Source organism: Ptychodera flava, chromosome 7, assembly GCF_041260155.1.
Source record: "Ptychodera flava strain L36383 chromosome 7, AS_Pfla_20210202, whole genome shotgun sequence".
In the NCBI taxonomy this organism is placed as follows: domain Eukaryota; kingdom Metazoa; phylum Hemichordata; class Enteropneusta; family Ptychoderidae; genus Ptychodera; species Ptychodera flava.
This window is the reverse complement of record NC_091934.1, coordinates 43,668,041-43,687,407: the sequence shown is the minus strand read 5'-3', so window position 1 is coordinate 43,687,407 and position 19,367 is coordinate 43,668,041. Positions and strand designations below refer to the sequence as shown.

General features: G+C 37.6%; 1 long non-coding RNA gene across 1 annotated transcript; it reads right to left on the bottom strand.

The window, feature by feature from the left end:
* Nucleotides 1-5,038: 5,038 nt before the first annotated feature.
* LOC139136254 (uncharacterized) lies at nt 5,039-8,619 on the bottom strand. Its single transcript, XR_011553174.1, has 3 exons — nt 8,402-8,619; nt 6,791-6,942; nt 5,039-5,992 (listed from the first exon to the last, which is right to left on the bottom strand). It is a non-coding gene; the product is annotated as an uncharacterized lncRNA (long non-coding RNA).
* Nucleotides 8,620-19,367: the final 10,748 nt, after the last annotated feature.

The following is a 19,367-nucleotide window of genomic DNA, read 5'->3' as shown; positions in this document are numbered from 1 at the left end:
TGTTATATCAAAGGGATATTTGGGTTAGAAAGACTAAATATCCAGTGTAAAAATCCAGTAATCAAAAGAAATATTATAAAAAACGGTTATTTTGGGTTAGAAAGATATAATATGATATCCAATTTTACTGCCCATGTTTCCATATAACCTATTTATGTTTTTAAATTCATTTTTTTTCCAAATTCCATTAAATGTTATCCTAGTTATTATGCAAACGCTCTCTAAGTGTATTTATCAAAGCATGAACTCTATGTTCATTTTGTTTTATGTTGCCATGGTAACATTTTTTTAATTTAAGCCATAATTCACTGTTTTTTATTTATTTCATTGATTCCTAAGTAACAACTTTTAACATTTGTTTATTTATTTCATTGATTTCTAAGTAACAACTTTTAACATTTGTTCTATAATAATAATAATTGTAATTTCTTTGCCTTCAGCTAGGAAGAATAATAAAGATAATGTATACTGGGGCCATTCTGGTCAAAATTATGCTTTTCGTTAATTTTAGTGTGTGAGAATTAATTTTATATAGACCAGAAATAATTTTTTAAGCATTTTTAATTTTGTTTCATGCAGTCAACCCAAATAAGTGTTATATAGTATAGTACTAACTTATTATGCATTCATTGAATTAAGTTTATGCCTTCAAATTAATTTTACGTGCTAAAATTAATTCTACTAGTATCTCAAATTAATTTTATGAACCCAATGCCCCTTAGCACCCAATGTACCATTATTTATCACAAGCAGTAACAGTAGCGCCCATTTTTTTAAATTTAAAACATGATTCACTGGTACATATTTATTTTATGGATTTATAATTAACGACGTATTAATTTTCATTTTAAAATAATTTATTTTGATTTCTTTGCCTCATTCCAGGAAGAATAATGAAGAAAAATTATTTCTGATTGTTTAACTAAAGTAAAATTATGACCATGTAGTGGTGCATTATTTTTGTGTGACCTGGCGTGACCCCATATACTCTATGATTAGCTAGATCTCCCTTTCCATGGTAGCAACGGCTAAATTTGAACATAGTGCCTGTATACCTTTGAACACTTTTTTAAAACCCAGCAGGCAAGACAAGGGGGAAATATTACAAGTTAAATGTTTCGTGTTTAATACTGCCCTGGTTGTGAAGAAAATTAAACTAAGGGACGGACCATTAGATCTTGGAGGGGGGGTGGTCAAAAACAGAAAAAAAAATTTTCAGAGCAAAAAGTTAGGAAAAAAAAAATCTTCAAACTAGTTTGCAAAATAAAAAAAAAATAAATAAGAAGACAAAGGCGTAAAAAAAAATCTGCAAAAGTCTTTAAAATTTTGAATTTTTTTTAGATTTTACCGACTGAAAGCAACTTTCTGTATTTTTTACTACATCCTCCAGGCACATTTTTCATTGTAATTTATACATTGAGTTTGACTGTATCCCTTATACTGGAAGTTGTGATTATCTTAGCTTTTCAGGACTTTTGTATTCTGATCACTTGAAAATTATGAAATTATAGAGCCTGTTTTCTACTTGTTTCCTGCGTACAAACCAAGCAGGTACACTAGGTAAAACATTGAAACTATGGTATGGTTGTCAAGACAGAAAGTTGTATTTGCCTTTTAAGATCAAGGTAAACAGATGCAGGCTACATCAGTTTCATTTTTTTCACAGCATTTTATTGCAATGATGAATGCAAGAATGGGTGAACAAGTAGAAACACGTCAATAATGATAAAACAACATATCAAGTCATTATGTATTATTTTGCTTTAAAAAGGCATTTTCAATTCTTTTTTCTCAAAAAACAGCCTCAAAAAACAACAGCAACACATGTTTTAACATTCAACAATACACTACGTAGAATGCCATCTATCCAACAAATCCCAACACAAAAACACACAAAAGGGTTGAACTTTGAAAGTTTCTCGATAGCAAATACTGAATAAATCTGCATGAATAATCGTTTTGTGTAGCAAATTTCAAAGAATTGGACAAGCCCTTTCAGAGAATACAGATTTTTTGACCATGAATGGCATAAATTGCCCTAAAAAGACAAATATTGAAATTTCAACACATCTATACACATCCAATCAATTTGGACATGCTGCTACAGAGAAATAGATGTTTTGATCAAAAAGGGCACAATTGCTCTAAAAACACAAATATGCAATTTTAACTATATTATTTAGCTTATTTTAGCTTCTCAGCTTGTCAAAATCAATTGTAAATCATGAGATATGCATGATGTTTGGTGGGGTGAATGTAGGCATTTCACCACGCAGTAGAAAGGGAAGCCAGGAAACCAAAATAGTAAACCAAATAACACCATTTTTATCTCTATTTTTCAAAAGCTCCAACAGCAGGAGGGGGACACCCCTCCTGACCTCCCCCGCAAAAATACTCCCAAGTGCCACCAAATAACACCATTTTAATCTCTATTTTTCAAAAGCTCCAACGGCAGGAGGGGGAACCCCCTCCTGACCACCCCCCGCAAAAATACTCCCCAAGTGCCACCAAATAACACCATTTTAATCTCTATTTTTCAAAAGCTCAAACGGCAGGAGGGGACACCCCCTCCTGACCTCCCCCCGCAAAATACTCCCCAAGTGCCACCAAATAACACCATTTTAATCTCTATTTTTCAAAAAATTCAACGGCAGGAGGGGGACACAAATACCACCATTTTAATCTCTATTTTTCAAAAGCTCCAACAGCAGCAAGGGGACACCCCTCTCCTGACCTCCCCCCCCCCCCCGTGACCGCTTCGTGGCCGCTTGTGGTGCTTGGCACCACATCTTTGCCCTCTTTATCTTCAGACAGCGACGAACTAAAAAAAAATTATAAATCTGAAAATTTACTCTGAAAAAAAAATTTGCACAGCTAATCTCAATTGGAAAAAAAAAATTCAGAAATTTACAATAGTAAAAAAAAAATTTTCACAATTTCATTGTGACCACCCCCTCCCAAGATCTAATGGTCCATCCCTAACACCAACTCTCAATGAATTTTGCCCTATTTCTCACTTGTGCGAACGTCGTAGGAAACACTTATTGCAACAATTTACCCTAATATAAAGAATCGGCTGTCAATTAAACTGCGGTTGCTAACCAACCGGAGGTAAACAGTGAGACTAAACGTGCCCAGCTAGCGCAATAGACTGATCGTTTTTGCGTGTGCCAACTCACTTATAGAAAACCGCAAAGACTAGTCGTTTTGGCGTGTGCCGGCTAATCGGCTAACAAAAAACAGGAAACTGCAAAACCGCAAAAAGTGATAAAGAAATGTAAATAGCTACGGAATAGTTTCTATAAAAATCTCTACACATGTGTGTCAACCTGGGGCCTATAGCACAATGGAATAGCCAGTATTATTGTAAAAGGCGATAGTCATATCAAACTATTGACATGCGGCAAAAATAATTAATCTTTCCACCTTTCAGCTTGGTGAAAAACGCATTTATTGATTCGCCAAAGGCCTGTGGATTCGCTTATTTTTGCACAACTGCTACATGGACATAGGAAAAAGTTCGACTCACCCTAGCCTCTCGATTGTTGAATATAACCACGGTCCATGATGAGAGTTCTCGAATCAAAAACTGTAGCCGTGCTCGAATACAAATGTCTTCTCATTAAATTACGTCATTGTTATACAAGAGTTAGCATTCAAAAGTCTATCACCCTGTTTTTTTCAAAGTTTGGAGAAGGGCGGCGTTTCCATCTGAATGATTGAACGAAGTGAAACGCAAAATTCCATCGCATATTATCCGGCAATATGTACAGTAGAAATACTGTAAACGCTCCAGGTACGGTATAAGCTTATACTCCACAAAATGGCTACAGGCGGCATGAACTTTCTGAAAGGATTTCCTAAACGTCCTACTTGTTACCTTAGAGACTCACATGTGTTGTCCTGAAAAGTATTTTCTGCAGTAATTCCAGTTTCTGTCAACTTGCACAACATTTTAAGCTCAACGACTCGCACGAGACGAAGAAGTTCCAGACTGCACGTTCACGCGCATATACGTAAATATATACGTTCACTCAATGCGCGTGCTCATATTGTCAGCTGCACTGGCATAGACTCTCCACAGTCGCTATAGCGCTGTGCCTTGTTTTGTGCGCGCGTGCGCGCCCACACAACGATGGGCTGTCACGCTACGCTGTGCATGTGAGCTGCCAGACACAGCGATCTTCGGTTTTTGCAAGTATATGAATATTCATAAGGTAGTGACGTCAAAAGAAACATCTATCTAACTGGGCGGAGGGAATATATACTAGCTGGTAGACCTATTAATACGCGGCATGTTTTTATTTTTCATTTTTAATTTTATTGGCTATGGTACTTGTAATTTTGTTTTTGATTAATAGTGGAGTTCCATAAAGTATCCGGATCAGGCTGAAATCCGACCGGTCGCTTGCAAGAACGTCCAGACCCTGGGATCGCGTCGCGATTCGCGTCGCGTCAATACCTGCTGGTATCGCTTAATCTGCTGAGTGTCACTTTTCCGACAAGCATTACCCTTTGGCTTAATGATACCCCCCTCTCTCCGTACAGTATGATTCATAATTCTCCATAAAGTATCCGGATCAGGCTGAAATCCGACCGGTCACTTGCAAGAACGTCCAGACCCTGGGATCGCGTCGCGATTCGCGTCGCGTCAATACCTGCTGGTATCGCTTAAACTGCTTAGTGTCACTTTTCCGACAAGCATTACCCTTTGGCTTAATGATATCCCCCTCTCTCCGTACAGTATGATGCATAATTCTGCGCTGCACGTACGACAATTAGAAGTCACCCCTATTGACAAAATTAAAATAAACAACACCTCTTTTTTAGAATTTCTACAGCTTCAATGAACTGTCATTAGATTTCTATATAATACTTATAGCCCCTTAACTTGTAATAATAATAATAATAATAATAATAATAATAATAATAATAATAATAATAATAATAAACAACTTTATTTCAACTCGATAGTCTTGATAGGTATACGCCTCTTTTCACAAGTGTCGAGCACAAAGAAATTTAAAACATACGCAGAAGGCGAAGTACAGGGATAACAACAACAGTACAACACAGTCAGGTTTTATGTAAAAGTGTCACAAAAGATTTGACGATAAAATTTTTAACAAGCATGCTAACAAAAAATCTAATACTTTTACAACTCCTTATTGCTGTAGGCAGATCGTTGTACAGGCCAAGAGCAACTACCCTGCCTACATGTAGATTGTACTTATCGCGATAAGCTAGCAGATACCATTATAGAAGTGTAAACATTTCAACGGATGAGGTACCAATGTCACAATTCAAAATCAGTCGCATTGGCCGCCTCAAAGACAGTTCAAGCGATCCATATCCTTTTGACTACAACAACCCCAAATACTAAGACAATAATCAAAATACGGTGAAATTAAACTATTATGAAACACACGCCTTGCTGAAACTGGTAAAAAAATGCTTTATTCTTGCAGGAAGATACAGTTTAGGCCAGAAAGACAAAATAAATTGTTCATCGGAATCCCCGCTTCTACTTCGCCCGATTTGGATTTTTTTTTATTTCGGCAAATTCATACTTTTGCACTGCAAATACTTTAGTACCTCCGCTGGCGGCGCCCTATACTTCGTAGTGTTTTTGCGGGCATTTTGGATTATGAATGAGACTGTTGTGCAAACACCGACTGTATATATAATTCCCTATGTTATTGTTGAGAAATACAGTGTTGAATTCAATAACCAGTATCAGTGTATCTTGTCTGAGATATTTCTGGTTAACCTAACAGGGGAAAATATTATTTTGCCTTGTCTGCATCCCGGCAAAAAAAGTCCGAGGGACCGCAGTTACCTTTGGCCTATTAAATAGATGAAGAAAATAAAGGTAAAACCAACACTGCGGTCATGGTGAGAGCCAGAGAAGGTCTTCTGTTGTGACGTAACTTATTTTGTCCCGACATGCCCTTGTAGTTTTGGTAGTCTTGGCAATGAGATACCTTAATCCCTGTAAAACAAATAGGCCAATACAAAAACAAAAGAGCTGGTTAATTTGGGTTGATTATGGATATATCTGTCAAATGCTGGCCTACATTTTGATTCTCTCATGTAAATAACTTCAAACCAGTCTCTTGAACAGGAGAGGCACGCGCGTGGTTGTGAATGGGGCGTTACATTTGTATTTGGTTTATGTGTTAGAGGTGTCAATAAGGCGCGTTGATTAATCCCATTGCTCGAATTCTTTTTACAGCGTTTGTTTCGTTTCTAAAATACAATTCTATTCCATAAGCCTAATCAAGAATAAAATTGGGATGCACATTTTGGTACAAGAGAAAAAATCAACTATCATTTACTGATATTTCAAATTCAAGATCATGGCTGCAATCCCTACAAAATTTTCGACTTTCGAAAAACTCAGAAGATGAAATATTTATTTTTCTCCATGAGCCTTACAATGCGCTCCAACAAAAGGTAGATTAGTAAAGAATTGTAAAAATTTGAGAGTCAAACTATCTGTTTAAAAGGCGCGTTCTAGCTTCATTGCCGACATAGCTTATATATACGCGTGATTTATCAAATATTGTCGAAAGCTGAACTTTAAGTTGTGACTAAAAATCTTTTGTCAACCTAAAACATTGTATATTTGACACAATGGATTGTATTGGTAAGTCTAGCATATTTCAACATTCTTTTCAACGAATAAAAAAGTATCTTTGTTTATTGAAACAAAATTTTATGAAAATATTTATCGTGTTGAATACAGATATTGGGAATATTCAGCATGTTTGGCAACTTGTTGACTTACCCAGCAGAGTGACGATAGTAAAATTGCCGCTGTTCTGGTTCGGCGAAGATAAGGAACAGGGAACTGATCATGCTCTCTACTTCTCTTATCCGCCATGATAACCGTTGGCAGATGTGCTTACGTTATGAAAAGAAGTGTACCTTTATCGAGACCTTGGCATCGAAAAATTAAAAAAAACCCAGCAGTTATGGAAACAATCAAGTTTACACTTTGATTCAAAACACAACTTATTTTTCTAACAAAAGACCATAATATATAGCATTCAGAAGGATAGCGTAGAACAATCACTGTCACAGTTTCATCTGCTCGGTAAATTTGAGAATAGTAGCCTACGTGTGCTAAAACGTCTTTCCGCTGCTATTCATCGTCGTAACCACACGCCTCTTTACGGCAACAGCTCAGCGCTACTTGATTTTTGCGTAGGTCAGCGGAGCGGAAATTATTGCTCTGGCTCGCGAGAATGCTGCGATTGTAATTATCAGTACATGTATTGACATATGTCTGGAAGCAATGGACAGAAATTACAGCCATGCATTGAAAACCAGACGAAATTTGTTGGTTTTTGTATTCTTCAAGGTCACGTTCATGTATTAAAATACCCCTGTTTCACTCTTTCGTTCAATTTTGGAGTAATTTGATTTTGTTTACACACTGAGATGGATTCAAAAAATGAGGAAAATTATAAAGGTTCAGGAAAATACCGACAAGTTGAAAGCAGTTTTAGCCAAATAGAAAAGATTAAGCTCAAATAGAAAAGGTATTAAAAGCTCGTCGAGGATTTTGCTCCATTGTCCGTTATACAATGTTAATTCGAATGTGCAGTACATCCACTAAGCCCATATTTCGTATGTAACGTTACAGAGAACGGATTACTACCGTTCTCAATACTTGTGCTGGTCTTTGAATATTTTGGCTTGTTGGTAAATATTTCACGAGTAAGACTCGGGATTCATTTTCATGAATAACGCAGGTCATTGCCCTTCATAGACAAAACAAGGCTTTCCATGGCTGCGACCCAAGGACAATCAGTGGTGTCGGTAAATGTATGCAAAATATCAGCGAATCTTGAACGGTATCGACCGTTCAATCTAGTTCAACATGAAAATCACAAAGCGGAGCTCGAAGCTAGTACTAGTGCTCATAACCACAGTTCCTCAACTCATGAGGGACTGAGTCATAGCCCCTCTGTCGACGACCTGAGGGCTATCGGACAGATGGACAGACGGGCGAATGGGTGGACGGATACGAGTGTATATCCGGGGTGTATATATACGTCGCACGCATCGTCTGCTACCCCTTACGCTATTGTCACGGTCCTTTGTTGTCCTCTCGAAGTGTTCAGTTTTGTACTTTGTCCAATTTTGGAATGTACCATACCACACTCTCTGCTAGTGTGAGTTGAGTATAATAAAGATTATAAGATTATAAGATTACATCGTGACAACTCCTCGGACCCGCTCGCCCCTCGACAATAATCGTGTTTCGTCCTTCATCAAGGACGGCCTGCCTACAACATCACTATCACAATGGTTGTTGCCAATTTGTAGTATATAGCCTATACCGAAATCCAATTAATTCATTCTTTTCTGAGTGACTAGATTTGTATCCTACCTGAGAAGCAACAGTGACCACTTCCATCATATGCACGGATGTAGAACGCAAGATCGCAAAAATTCTGCTCAGTCGATGAGCGGTTTACGGTAGACTATAGACTTACCCCAAGTCTGTAGGCATATGAATATCAAAACAAAGTAAATCGAAAGCAAATTGAAGCAATGTATTCTTGCAGGTTGTTGCAGAGATCGTTGGATAAACGCGACGACTCTGCCAATAACTGCTGCCGAGAAAACCAAGTGACCGAGGTCAGTCTGGGTGGATTACGCAAACCGTGCTAGTCCACCCACATTCAGGAACGTTGATGAGAACGAGGCCATATAGACTAACAGATTGAAATACCAAAGCAGTTTTCGTGATTGTAAATAAACTAACAGACAGTTCAACAACCTCCACAAGCCGTACCTAGCGCTCGATGCGTTACTATAAACTACATAGGGGGCCTACATCGCTGACATAATACAGGGAATATTAGCATTCGGGAACATACCTTAGATTGTGTTTATGTGAGTAACGAACATAAATGTACTGTTGTCGAACAAAACATGGTCAAAATAGCGAATTGAAGGTGACCTTGCCAGTATTGATTACATTCATCGGATTACGCACAGTAATGTTTTCTGAAGGCCAATAAATAAATCATACAACGTGTTCTTCGCAGATAAGGCAGAGGCAACGTGCGATTGGATAAAAGTACAGCAAGTATTGCATTTGAACACAGCCTTCAAACAAATTTTATAACTACTACCGTATTAGAACGAGACAGGTAAAGTTACTGATGTTGAAATTGTAGCCAGATGGGTGTATTAGGGACATTATTACAGTGGTTGTGACAATCATTGAGCAAGCAAAATGACAAATTTCTCAAAATTTTCAAAGACTCGCCCCAGGAATCAACAAATAAATATTGATAACTCTGAATTACAGTGACCGGAGATGGAAGGTACGTGCATGTCGTATTGTATTCACTGCCATGGAAACACGCATAAACTTGACGTGTTAGAGACCTAAATTTTAAAAATCGTCAACAAACCTTGTGTCTGAAAAATTAATTGTTTAAAGTATTTACCTTTCTCAGAAAGGATGTTAACTTTAATTCGCAATATCGATCAGAGAGGTCACATCATTATACAACGCAATACTACTGCAAATTAGTTGTTGTCTCCATGCAGACTACGAGGTGACCTTCCTCTGTCTGCATCCAATGCGCCGAAAGACTCTGACAATCAACCTCACTGATATTGGTCACAGGCACTCGTTGATGGGTAGTCTGCCTGGTCGATCACATACTCACGATTTCTCACACAACCCTGTTTTTACTTGACGTGTGCTTAAAATATTGAGAACTACACTATCTTCCACCTTGGAGGATCGAAAATGGAATCATCTGCTAAAACGTCTCTCCCTGAACAGACCTTGTTGCATCATTTTGAAGAAAGTAGTCGTACTTCGAGACCAGACGTGCTAAAACAGTGGCCAAGGACAATTCGACCATATGACGTAATTTACAGAAAATTGCTTGCTGTACGGAGATGAAACATGTGCGTTGTTCATTATATGGCTCTCTTATTTCTCACTTTTGATAATTTTCCAGCATTATATCCCGATTGTAAAATTCAGTTTGTTGTTCTACCCCAATGCTATGTTAAAATGCTATGGGTTTAAATTTACAATTTAGGCTCCAGTGAGAAAATATATTCAATGTTATTGTTGACTTCTGAAATTTATTGTAGGCTGTCTTTATTTGTCCACAATGATTACAAGCGATATAACACTGTATATTGCACACAGTTTTTTAGTGTGTTTGCTAGGCTTACACTTTGTTCCTCAGTACACTTGAGGAAGAATGATTCTGGAACTAAAAGTACAGAAAATATAAAATTTACGGCTATTCAGTTGTTTTCTTTGAAATGCGACATCTCTTAAGACTTTTTTAAGAACAATGAAATGATTGTCAATCATGTTGAAATAATACACATTTCATTGAACAAGCCTACAGTGCTTCGTATAACTGTTTAACTGGTTTATCGGTTCATCGCATTGCCTTGCATATCAAGTGTTCGCTAGTCTCTCTTTAGTTGTGAAGGTGTAAACTGTATCATCGTGATCTCATAAGTGAAGATGACACGTCTTGAAGACGTCGTGCATGAGCTGAGAACGCTCAGAACATTAAAATATATTGTACTATCCAGTGATTCCGCTTGGCCGAAGAAGGATTTTTTCCTGGATTATGGAATTTGATCATACGGAGAATGCCATTGCTTAATGTACCACCGCATCACCGTGTGTTTGGTCACCATGAAGACTTGGAAAGCTGCATATTTTTTATGTGACATATTTTTGTACTTTACGAGTGCAGTGCTGTGCGGTGGTGCTTGACTTACTGAAATTTAAACTATTCCTACGGATGATTTCTCCGCCGAACTGTCCTCCCCTTTATTATGTTTGTATAGCTCTAAGGGTTACGGTCTCGTCCGTCAACGACCAAACTTCTCACATTTTAAATTCTCATAAAGTAAGAATAGAAATCATTGAAATCAAAGGTCAAATAGAATATCTAGATGCAGCTTGACGAACCAACAAATGTAGAGTTTCTGTAAGGAGCGGAGGCTATGTAACAACAACATGATTTTTGAAAGTTTTTTGAGGGTTTTTTTAAGTAAAATTCTTCAAATTCGATGTCTAATCGCGATATCGACGCGTTGCGTAACCGTATTTTATGAATGGCTGACTTTCGAGTTAGGGGGTTCGCGCTTCTTTGCCTAAAGATGGCGCCCTTGCGCACAGCTTGAGTGACATTCGGTGGGACAACCCACAAATTTGCAGACGACATCTGACCTGACCTTGGGGCAGGTTCTACATTTGTAAACAATGCCTGTTTTTCACTGTTGTGTGCCGAAATGCTTCGCGGACTCTCGAAAAAAGTCATCGAGCGGACTAAAAAAATACCCCTGGATGCAAGATGTTACGTTTTTTCCATTGCCAAATGCGAAAAAACAACCTGGTTTGAGAAAAAAGTGGCTAAAACGAATAAGACGTGATCAAGTTCAATCCTGTCGTCTACTTTGACAGTTCGCCGCCGCTTCATTGACGTCTCTAAGTCGTCGGGTTCAGAAATCACCGGCAAGTTCATCATCGCCGCTTTCTGAGCTAAACTGATCAACTGAGGCTTCTTTTGGTCGCTAGCAGGAATTCCCCGTTCTTTCAAGTAAAGTTTTAGCTCGGTAACTTTCATTTCTGCAAAAATGTTTGCCATTGTTTACAAATACGCAAAAGGTCAGGTCAAATATTTATCGTCTGCGTGTCAGCTCAATAGTGCAAATTTGTGGGTTGTCCCACCGAATGTCAATCAAGCTGTGCGCAAGGGCGCCATCTTGAGGCAAAAATGCGTGAACCCGCTAACTCGAAAGTCAGCCATTGAACTGTGCACGCGCAAACGTTCTGAAACGTTCTTTTATAGTCGCGCCAGCGGCTTACTGACTACGCATGCGCTTATTCATAATATACTATGCGAGTAACCGGAAGTGTACCCTTCTTTCCTATGGGCGCCGCCATGTTTTTTTTTTTGAGTACTCGTAAATAAACAAATACGAAACAAATTACCATTCTATAACATGCCTTTTATAAAATATACCTCTCTTATTAGCCAGTAAATGTTATTATGCACCTTGTCGCTGATACAAAATATCGTTACTATAGATAAAGGGAGAAAACTGTCGTGCATATGAACGGTGGCATACGCAAAGAATGCTGGGATGAAATTATAGAAGAGCGCCCCTGTGTCAATAATTAGATTCAAAAATTGCCAGTTTTTAGACGGACGCTATAGTTTTCAGCTTGCAAGTGGAAGGTGGGCAGTGCGGTTACCATTGCAATGATAATGATTGCATAACACGTCCCTTGTTTAACGCAATAGGCTGTTATCATTGTAAAAATTGCCAATTTTTGTCCAAAATTTTTACACGCTACAGAAAATCTATACCTGCCCTGCTGCAGGGTTTGACGTCGTGTACGTACGTGAACTGCTTTCATCAGAGGGAAACTGGGCATAGTTGTCATATAAACGTTTATGAAGTAACAATTACAGTTTATCATGAATCAATACAAATAACATTGCCAATCTTAACCCCTGGCGTGACACCAAGGGCTGAGCCCTATATAATATTAGAGTTTGTATGAGGCTGGGCGCTCCTGAACTCTCGTTCCAACTTCGGCCCTAAATAACGATATTGCCCACTTGTTTTTAACTTTAGCATATTATAATGAGGTTATAAACGGTACGCTCGGGTATTTGGTTGCGGATATAAGACCTCTGGGGTGAAAATTAGCATATTTGGGTGAAATAATCACCTCGCTTCGCTCGTTGATTATTTCCCGCCAAATATGCTAATTTTCACCCCAGAGGTCTTATATCCGCAACCAAATACCCTCGCTTGCCGTTTATAACCTCTAATTAAAGCCACATTCTCTGCTTTTGTGGTTGTCGTCACTATTTTAACGAGTCGAATGACGGTCGATGTTGAGGCAGAAGCGCTTCTGCCTCCATGCATCAGCCATGCATACCAGAAATGTTTGAGGGCGCTCTTTTACATCATCACTTCACAAAGATCTCCCAGACTGAATTATTTTCCGGACGTTTTGCTCTGTAATTTTGTTCAATCACTCGACACAATTGACTGTCACGTAGATTTGTTTGATTTGCCACTTTGTTGGAATAAATTTATCTTTTTCAAAAAGTTCTCCGAGACATTCTTTCCCCAAGACAAGACCACTAATTCACTTCCGGGTAACGAAGATAGTTCGAGTGAAAAATAGTGCGGACCTTTAGTTTCTGATACCTGCATGGATGCTTGTTTGGTTTGAACTTTAATTTTAAATACTTTTGTAAAGATGATTGCCAGTTTGAATCAAAATGCAGACTGTTATAAATGATGGCCGTAGCATTCTGTAGTTATATGAAGAGTTATAGAGCCCGTGGAAATGATAGCAATCAGTGTGAATTTTGGCAAAAAGCACCACTGACAGGGGTTTCATTAAGTTTTGAAGTACGGGGCCTGAATGGAAAAGTAGGCGGCTTGCAGCTGCCATGAGCACAAATCGGTCGTCGTCGGGGAGGGTCCGGGAGATGGTGTTCCCCCTCCCAGTCGTAGGCCGGAACACTGAAAAATGAGCAAAATATCACTTTTTACAGCTCAAAGTCACTTGAATTTCCAGTATTTCAGGAGAATTGTCAGCAATGTTCCAGGGCAATTTGTGTTCATATCATAAAAGCCATTTTCCGGGGGATTAGGCCGAAATATGATAATTCATAATATAAAATGATAAAATGTGGTAATGTTGACGATATTTTGAACAAAGAAAACTGAAGTCTTTAGAGCCTCTATGCTTTTAGGAGGTCAACTATAAGCTTAATAATTTACTATTATTAAAGCCCCAGTGCTGCTAACTTTTGATGATAATTTCACCATTTTTATTTTGAATGTGAATCATAATTCCTTGTTCTTCTCCCCAAAAAATATTGATGTACAGTATCCAGCTTGTCAACTCCGCCCCTATGGTTGTAAAGTGCATTGTTATCGTTGAAAACTGACTTCTGGTCCGGACTAGAATTCAAATGTAAACAATATTCATGCATTTTACACATAAAGACGCTAAGTTGACAAGCTAAATAGTGGGTGTTTCAACATTCTTTGGGGTGTAGAATAAGAAGTTGCAATTGATTTATGAAATAAAAATAATGAAAAAACCATCGAAAGTTAGCAGTACTGGAGCTTTTATGATATAAATTTGATATGTAGATGATATTATACAGTGTTACATCTAGACAGGGGATAGGGGATTTCCCCTCTGTTGAAATGTTGGCACCCCAATTAATTTGTCAAGGGGGACCACTCCCCCCTCCGCCAATGAAATGGTGCCAGTCACACCTTAGAGATACAAGTAGAATACATGAACTGGTGAAATGTCCCCAACTTTTTCTGTTTAAGGGGGGAAATCCCCCTTGTTGATGCTATCCTGGATGAAACACTCATATTTGTAAGCATAATAGGCCTAAAGAGAAACTTTTTATTAATGTATAATGTTATGCTTAAAATTAAGAACCCTGATGTTTGGTTTGGAAATCTGCAGAAGAAGAAGAAATCTGATGAAGAACTTTTATACCACTGGGGAGGTACAATGGATAATTTATATAACAATAATGATACAAACTGACAATCATTACCATATTTCGCAAATAGAATCAAAGACCCTCAAGGTTATTTGAGTAGGACCCTCAAGGTTATCTGGCTATATGGGTATGCAAAGTAAGAACTGTGATATAGGATATGAAAATTTGTACGTTCAGAAGCTCATATTTGGATTTAACCTGACGATCGCTTTTGAAGTGAATTTAGAGGTCTGATCGTATTTTCAACCACTATGGGCGAATTCTTATTGGCATGGATAGACCGAAAAGCGGTACATATTATACCTCCAGCTGCTTATATACGTTCACATGTACGCCTACCGCAGTCCAACGCACGTCGGCTTACGAAAATTCGAACTGTAATCGATAAGTTTTTTCGTGAGAATAAAATCTGGTCATTGCCTTCGAAACAGTTTAAAGCCACGTAATTGTCCTACTCTTGTCTCTTGGTCCATTTCAAAACCGAAGATCGTACAGCGAAGCTTGACCTCGGGATCGCTTCCGTCTTCATTTGTTCATCGACCATTTTGAGTTGAGCTAACAACGGCCGACAGGTGTAGTATGCACGTTTTCATTGGCGTATATGAAGGTCACCACATAGGAATCAGCAATTCAGGTAGCAAATAGAATCGTCCGTTGCAATTCCGATTTTTATTGAGGCAGTATACGCAAGACCGTGTTGCATCGTAGCACAAGGCGATCGTATGCGTAGTAGTCGCTCGTCTTCTGAATTTTGTTTCAAATAAAAGCCGTTGAAAAGTTTAATTACACAGCTTGTGAAACTTTCCGTATCATTTAAGAAGTTAAAAATATTTTAGCTATGAAAGAGTTCAAAGTTTCCGAAAAAGTAACCGGCGAAATCGTGAGAGTAACCGGTCAATTTCGCCGGCTGCCGGCTCTTAATGAAACCCTGCACTGAGGGCGCTTTTTCATCCGTAACTCAAAATTTCCATTGCCTTACGCACACGAAAAATTCATCAATAGTCAAGGTGACATTAACCTAACACCTGTCAAGAGGATTCGTGCTGTCTCTGAATACTCATCTTTCCAATGAGTTTTTACAAAGTGTGAGTATTCGGAGAGAGTGGTGGACACACATGAATGCTCATTCCTCATGGCAAAGGAGGGGTGTGCTTTATTTCATATATGTGGAATTGTAGTAGAAACTTGTGAACGTATCATTTATTGACGATACTTGTAAACAAACAAAACAAATAAACAAATAAACAAATAAACACTGTTTTCTATTGACAAACATGAACAAAGATACAACTCTCTATTGGTTCCAACAAAAAATATTTGGTTTGGCTTCTAAAAGCCGAAGGAAGACGTGCAGATTATTTCGATGTGTAATTGGTTCCACTCTGTAAAGTCAATGTCTTTATTCACTCAAAAATCGAAATTTTGAAAGTATATCAGGAATAATAATGAATACAACAGAAAATGAATCTAGTTAAATAAACAACGATAAATTGTTATTCTGCCTGAATGACGTTCATCTGATGACACGACACGCCCATATCGTAATATTATTAGTGAGTGGAGTCAACACAGCATAGGTGATCTCATCAATCCTGTGCCAACAATTTCGTTAGCTGAAGCTGTTACTCAAAAGTGTACACTTTAGATAGACAGAAATCATGCAGTTGCTTTCATTTCTTTAGTATTGTCTGTGAACTAAATTAAAGACGTGAAGATATGCAAAGATTTTCTGGTAAAATTCAAAGTTCTTATATATCAACTGATACCATTAAAATACAGACACTAAATAATAAATAAGGTCAGCGACTCTGACATCCGTGAACCTGATAGAAAGCAGTTTTCAGATAAAATGAATGTACCGAAAGACCGGTATAGCTCTGACACTGATCTTGGCCCTGATATTGACCTTATCGTTATATGGACCAATACGCTGATGACGTTCAACTTCAAGTTTTATGTTAGCTTCCTAATGCTTTCCCGACAGTTTTTTTTGTTTTAAGTATCAGGTATGACGAAAGTATTTATTTTATTTTTATTTAGACTTTATTTAATCTCGATAAACTGTTGAGCCAATGCTCTTCTCACACAGTGTCGAGAAATCATTAAAATTTACAATATATACATTAAAAATTGCACACATCCATGAAGAATGAAAGCAAAACATACAATAGTACAAAAATACCGTCAATGACGCTGTACTTCTCTAATGTGTGGCCAGGTCAGGTAATTGGTTGTTGGCATGGAGTTGTTGGTAAATAGTTGATGATGTAGGGGCATGAGGTGGGATATGGACCCAAAAGAACCCAAAAGATGATTAAATACATCAATCAAAAAAATTCTAAGCTACAGTATAAATGCCTAAAGATAGTTCAATGGAAAAAAGTTAAATAATTCAGAAATAAGAATTAACAGTCCAAAATAGTAATGACGCACTTCCCTACTGACCTGAGTGCATGTGAAATACACAACCTGGCATCTGTAAATTAAGTGTACCGGTATACCAAGTGATCATTTTAAGTCACTTTTATTAACTGTTTTAAATGGATTTTCCAAAGAGTCCTGTGGAAATGATGAAAAACGCTTATCTGGTATTGTGTTTGTAAAACCTCATGGCTGATAATTGTCATAGTATTGAAAAAAAATTGAAAGTGAAGAAATTACTGTTTTTGATAGGCATATTTTCCTTGAAATACATGACCGTGTAAAGAATATATGCTAAAAGTGTTTAAGAGTAAATTTCTTTTCAAATAATTTAATCTGTGACCAAAGGATTTTATTCTTTGAGTTTACAAATTCAAACATTGCAATTTGTTCAATCATCTTGTGCAGTGCAAAATTTATAAAATGACTGAAAAATAAAAAAAAATTGGCAGAATTACAGTCTTTGTGATGTAAAATTATGGGTTGACATCACGATAATTGTTAATCTGTTCGAAGTACTATAATTTAAAAAAGAAAAGTTCATGCAGAAACGGTAACATATATTGTCAGCAATGTAGTGTTAATTTTGACTTTACATCAAAATATGCCTTTGCTGGATACCAAATATATAGGGCGAAATATTAAAATCAGCCATGTTCAGCAAAATCCACACAACAGCATTGATCCTTTTCTAATTTGATTTGATTTGCTTATGTTATCCTTGTATGACAGTCAGTACAATATGGAACTTGAACACAACACGTAGAACAGTGAATAAGTATGCTGTAAATGAAATGGTGTGGCTGCATCCACATGCAGCAATAGGAGTGCCTTTGTCTCTCACCCCTCATTTCCAACCTCTCCCATCCCTGAAAAAATAGTTTGGTCTTATATTTATAATGTTAATAATTTCTGTATTTGTTAAAATGTGCGCATCTCAAAAACTTTTGATCATAAACATTTTCATTGTTTTTTATAGCTGACCAGTCAGTTAACCTGTTTATTTTGAATATTTGCGCATTTTTCCTCAGTATTTGACATTTTCAGAATACCTTCTTATTCAATTTGTCATTTTCTAAAAGTTTAAATGCTCCTTTGTGTGGTCAAGCTTTCCACAAGCATCAAATGTGGTACTTCATATAGGAAGGTCTGCCTCTAGAGGGCGGGCATCATGAGCAGTGTTTGTTAGTTATTTCCTCCACATAAACTTCTGATTGTACTGTAAACATTGAACATGGCCGACGTCCGATTTTCCTGTCTAAAACTTTCACTCATTTTCGTTCATATGACTCTGAAACTCCAGGAAACGATTTGGAAGAAAGAGTTATCTTGAAATATTGAGGTACTCGCCGATATTTTGCAAAATTAAATGAGAAAAAATGCAAGGAAAATGCCGACAGGCTTACACAATGACCGTTTTCAGACTCAGAGGCATATGATCATCTGCAGATTATGCAACAGGCCCATATCACGTGAGGCCATGAGGGGATATCCACGCAACTCAGTACCAAACACTAGCGCACACAGAGTGAGCAAACACAAAGTGAGTAACCCGAACGTCAGCTCAGTAGTCTGTAATAGATCGTAGTCAACTAAGAACCTTGGAGAAAGGCTTACATGTAACACTGTGGCTATGCCGCTAAGTCCCTTTTGATTTTTGTCACAGTTCAAAATCGTTCTCCTACACCTCAACCTGAACCATGAACACCCCCACCAGTTTATGATATGACCCATCACAATGGCATGACGTCAACGGATCTTGACAGACGGAAGTATTGACAGACGGAAGTAGTTGACACCAGCATACTGGTTTCAACTCTAATACCTTCTCTGTCTATAAATAGACACGAGAAGGTAAAAAACAAATGGAGAAATGGACAATAAACAATATTACACTACTGAACATCTGTGTCACATAAAAAATGAAATTTACATTTGTCTTTAAAAGCCTGCAATGAGGAGCACGACTTTAAGTCAACCGGTAAACTGTTCCATATTTTTACACCACTGTATGTAAAACTTTTCTTAAAGAACTGTGTTCTATGTTTTGGAATGTATAAATCTTCTCTGGCAGCAGATCTAGTATTCTGACTGTGAATATTGTGTATCCTTTTAAAAACATTCAAATAATCTGGAGCTAAATTGTTTTGTACTTTATACATTAAATTGATTCATGATATAAAATCCGTTTTCTGAATGGCATCCAATTCAGTGTACGGAATAAAACTTCACTAGACAGTATTAAAATCACAATCTAAAAGAACTCTCGCAACAGCTTTCTGGAGTCGCTCAATGCGTCCTAAAAGTTTGATAGAACAGTGACCCCATATGTTGGAACAGTAATCAAAATGGGGTAAAATAAAACAATTATAA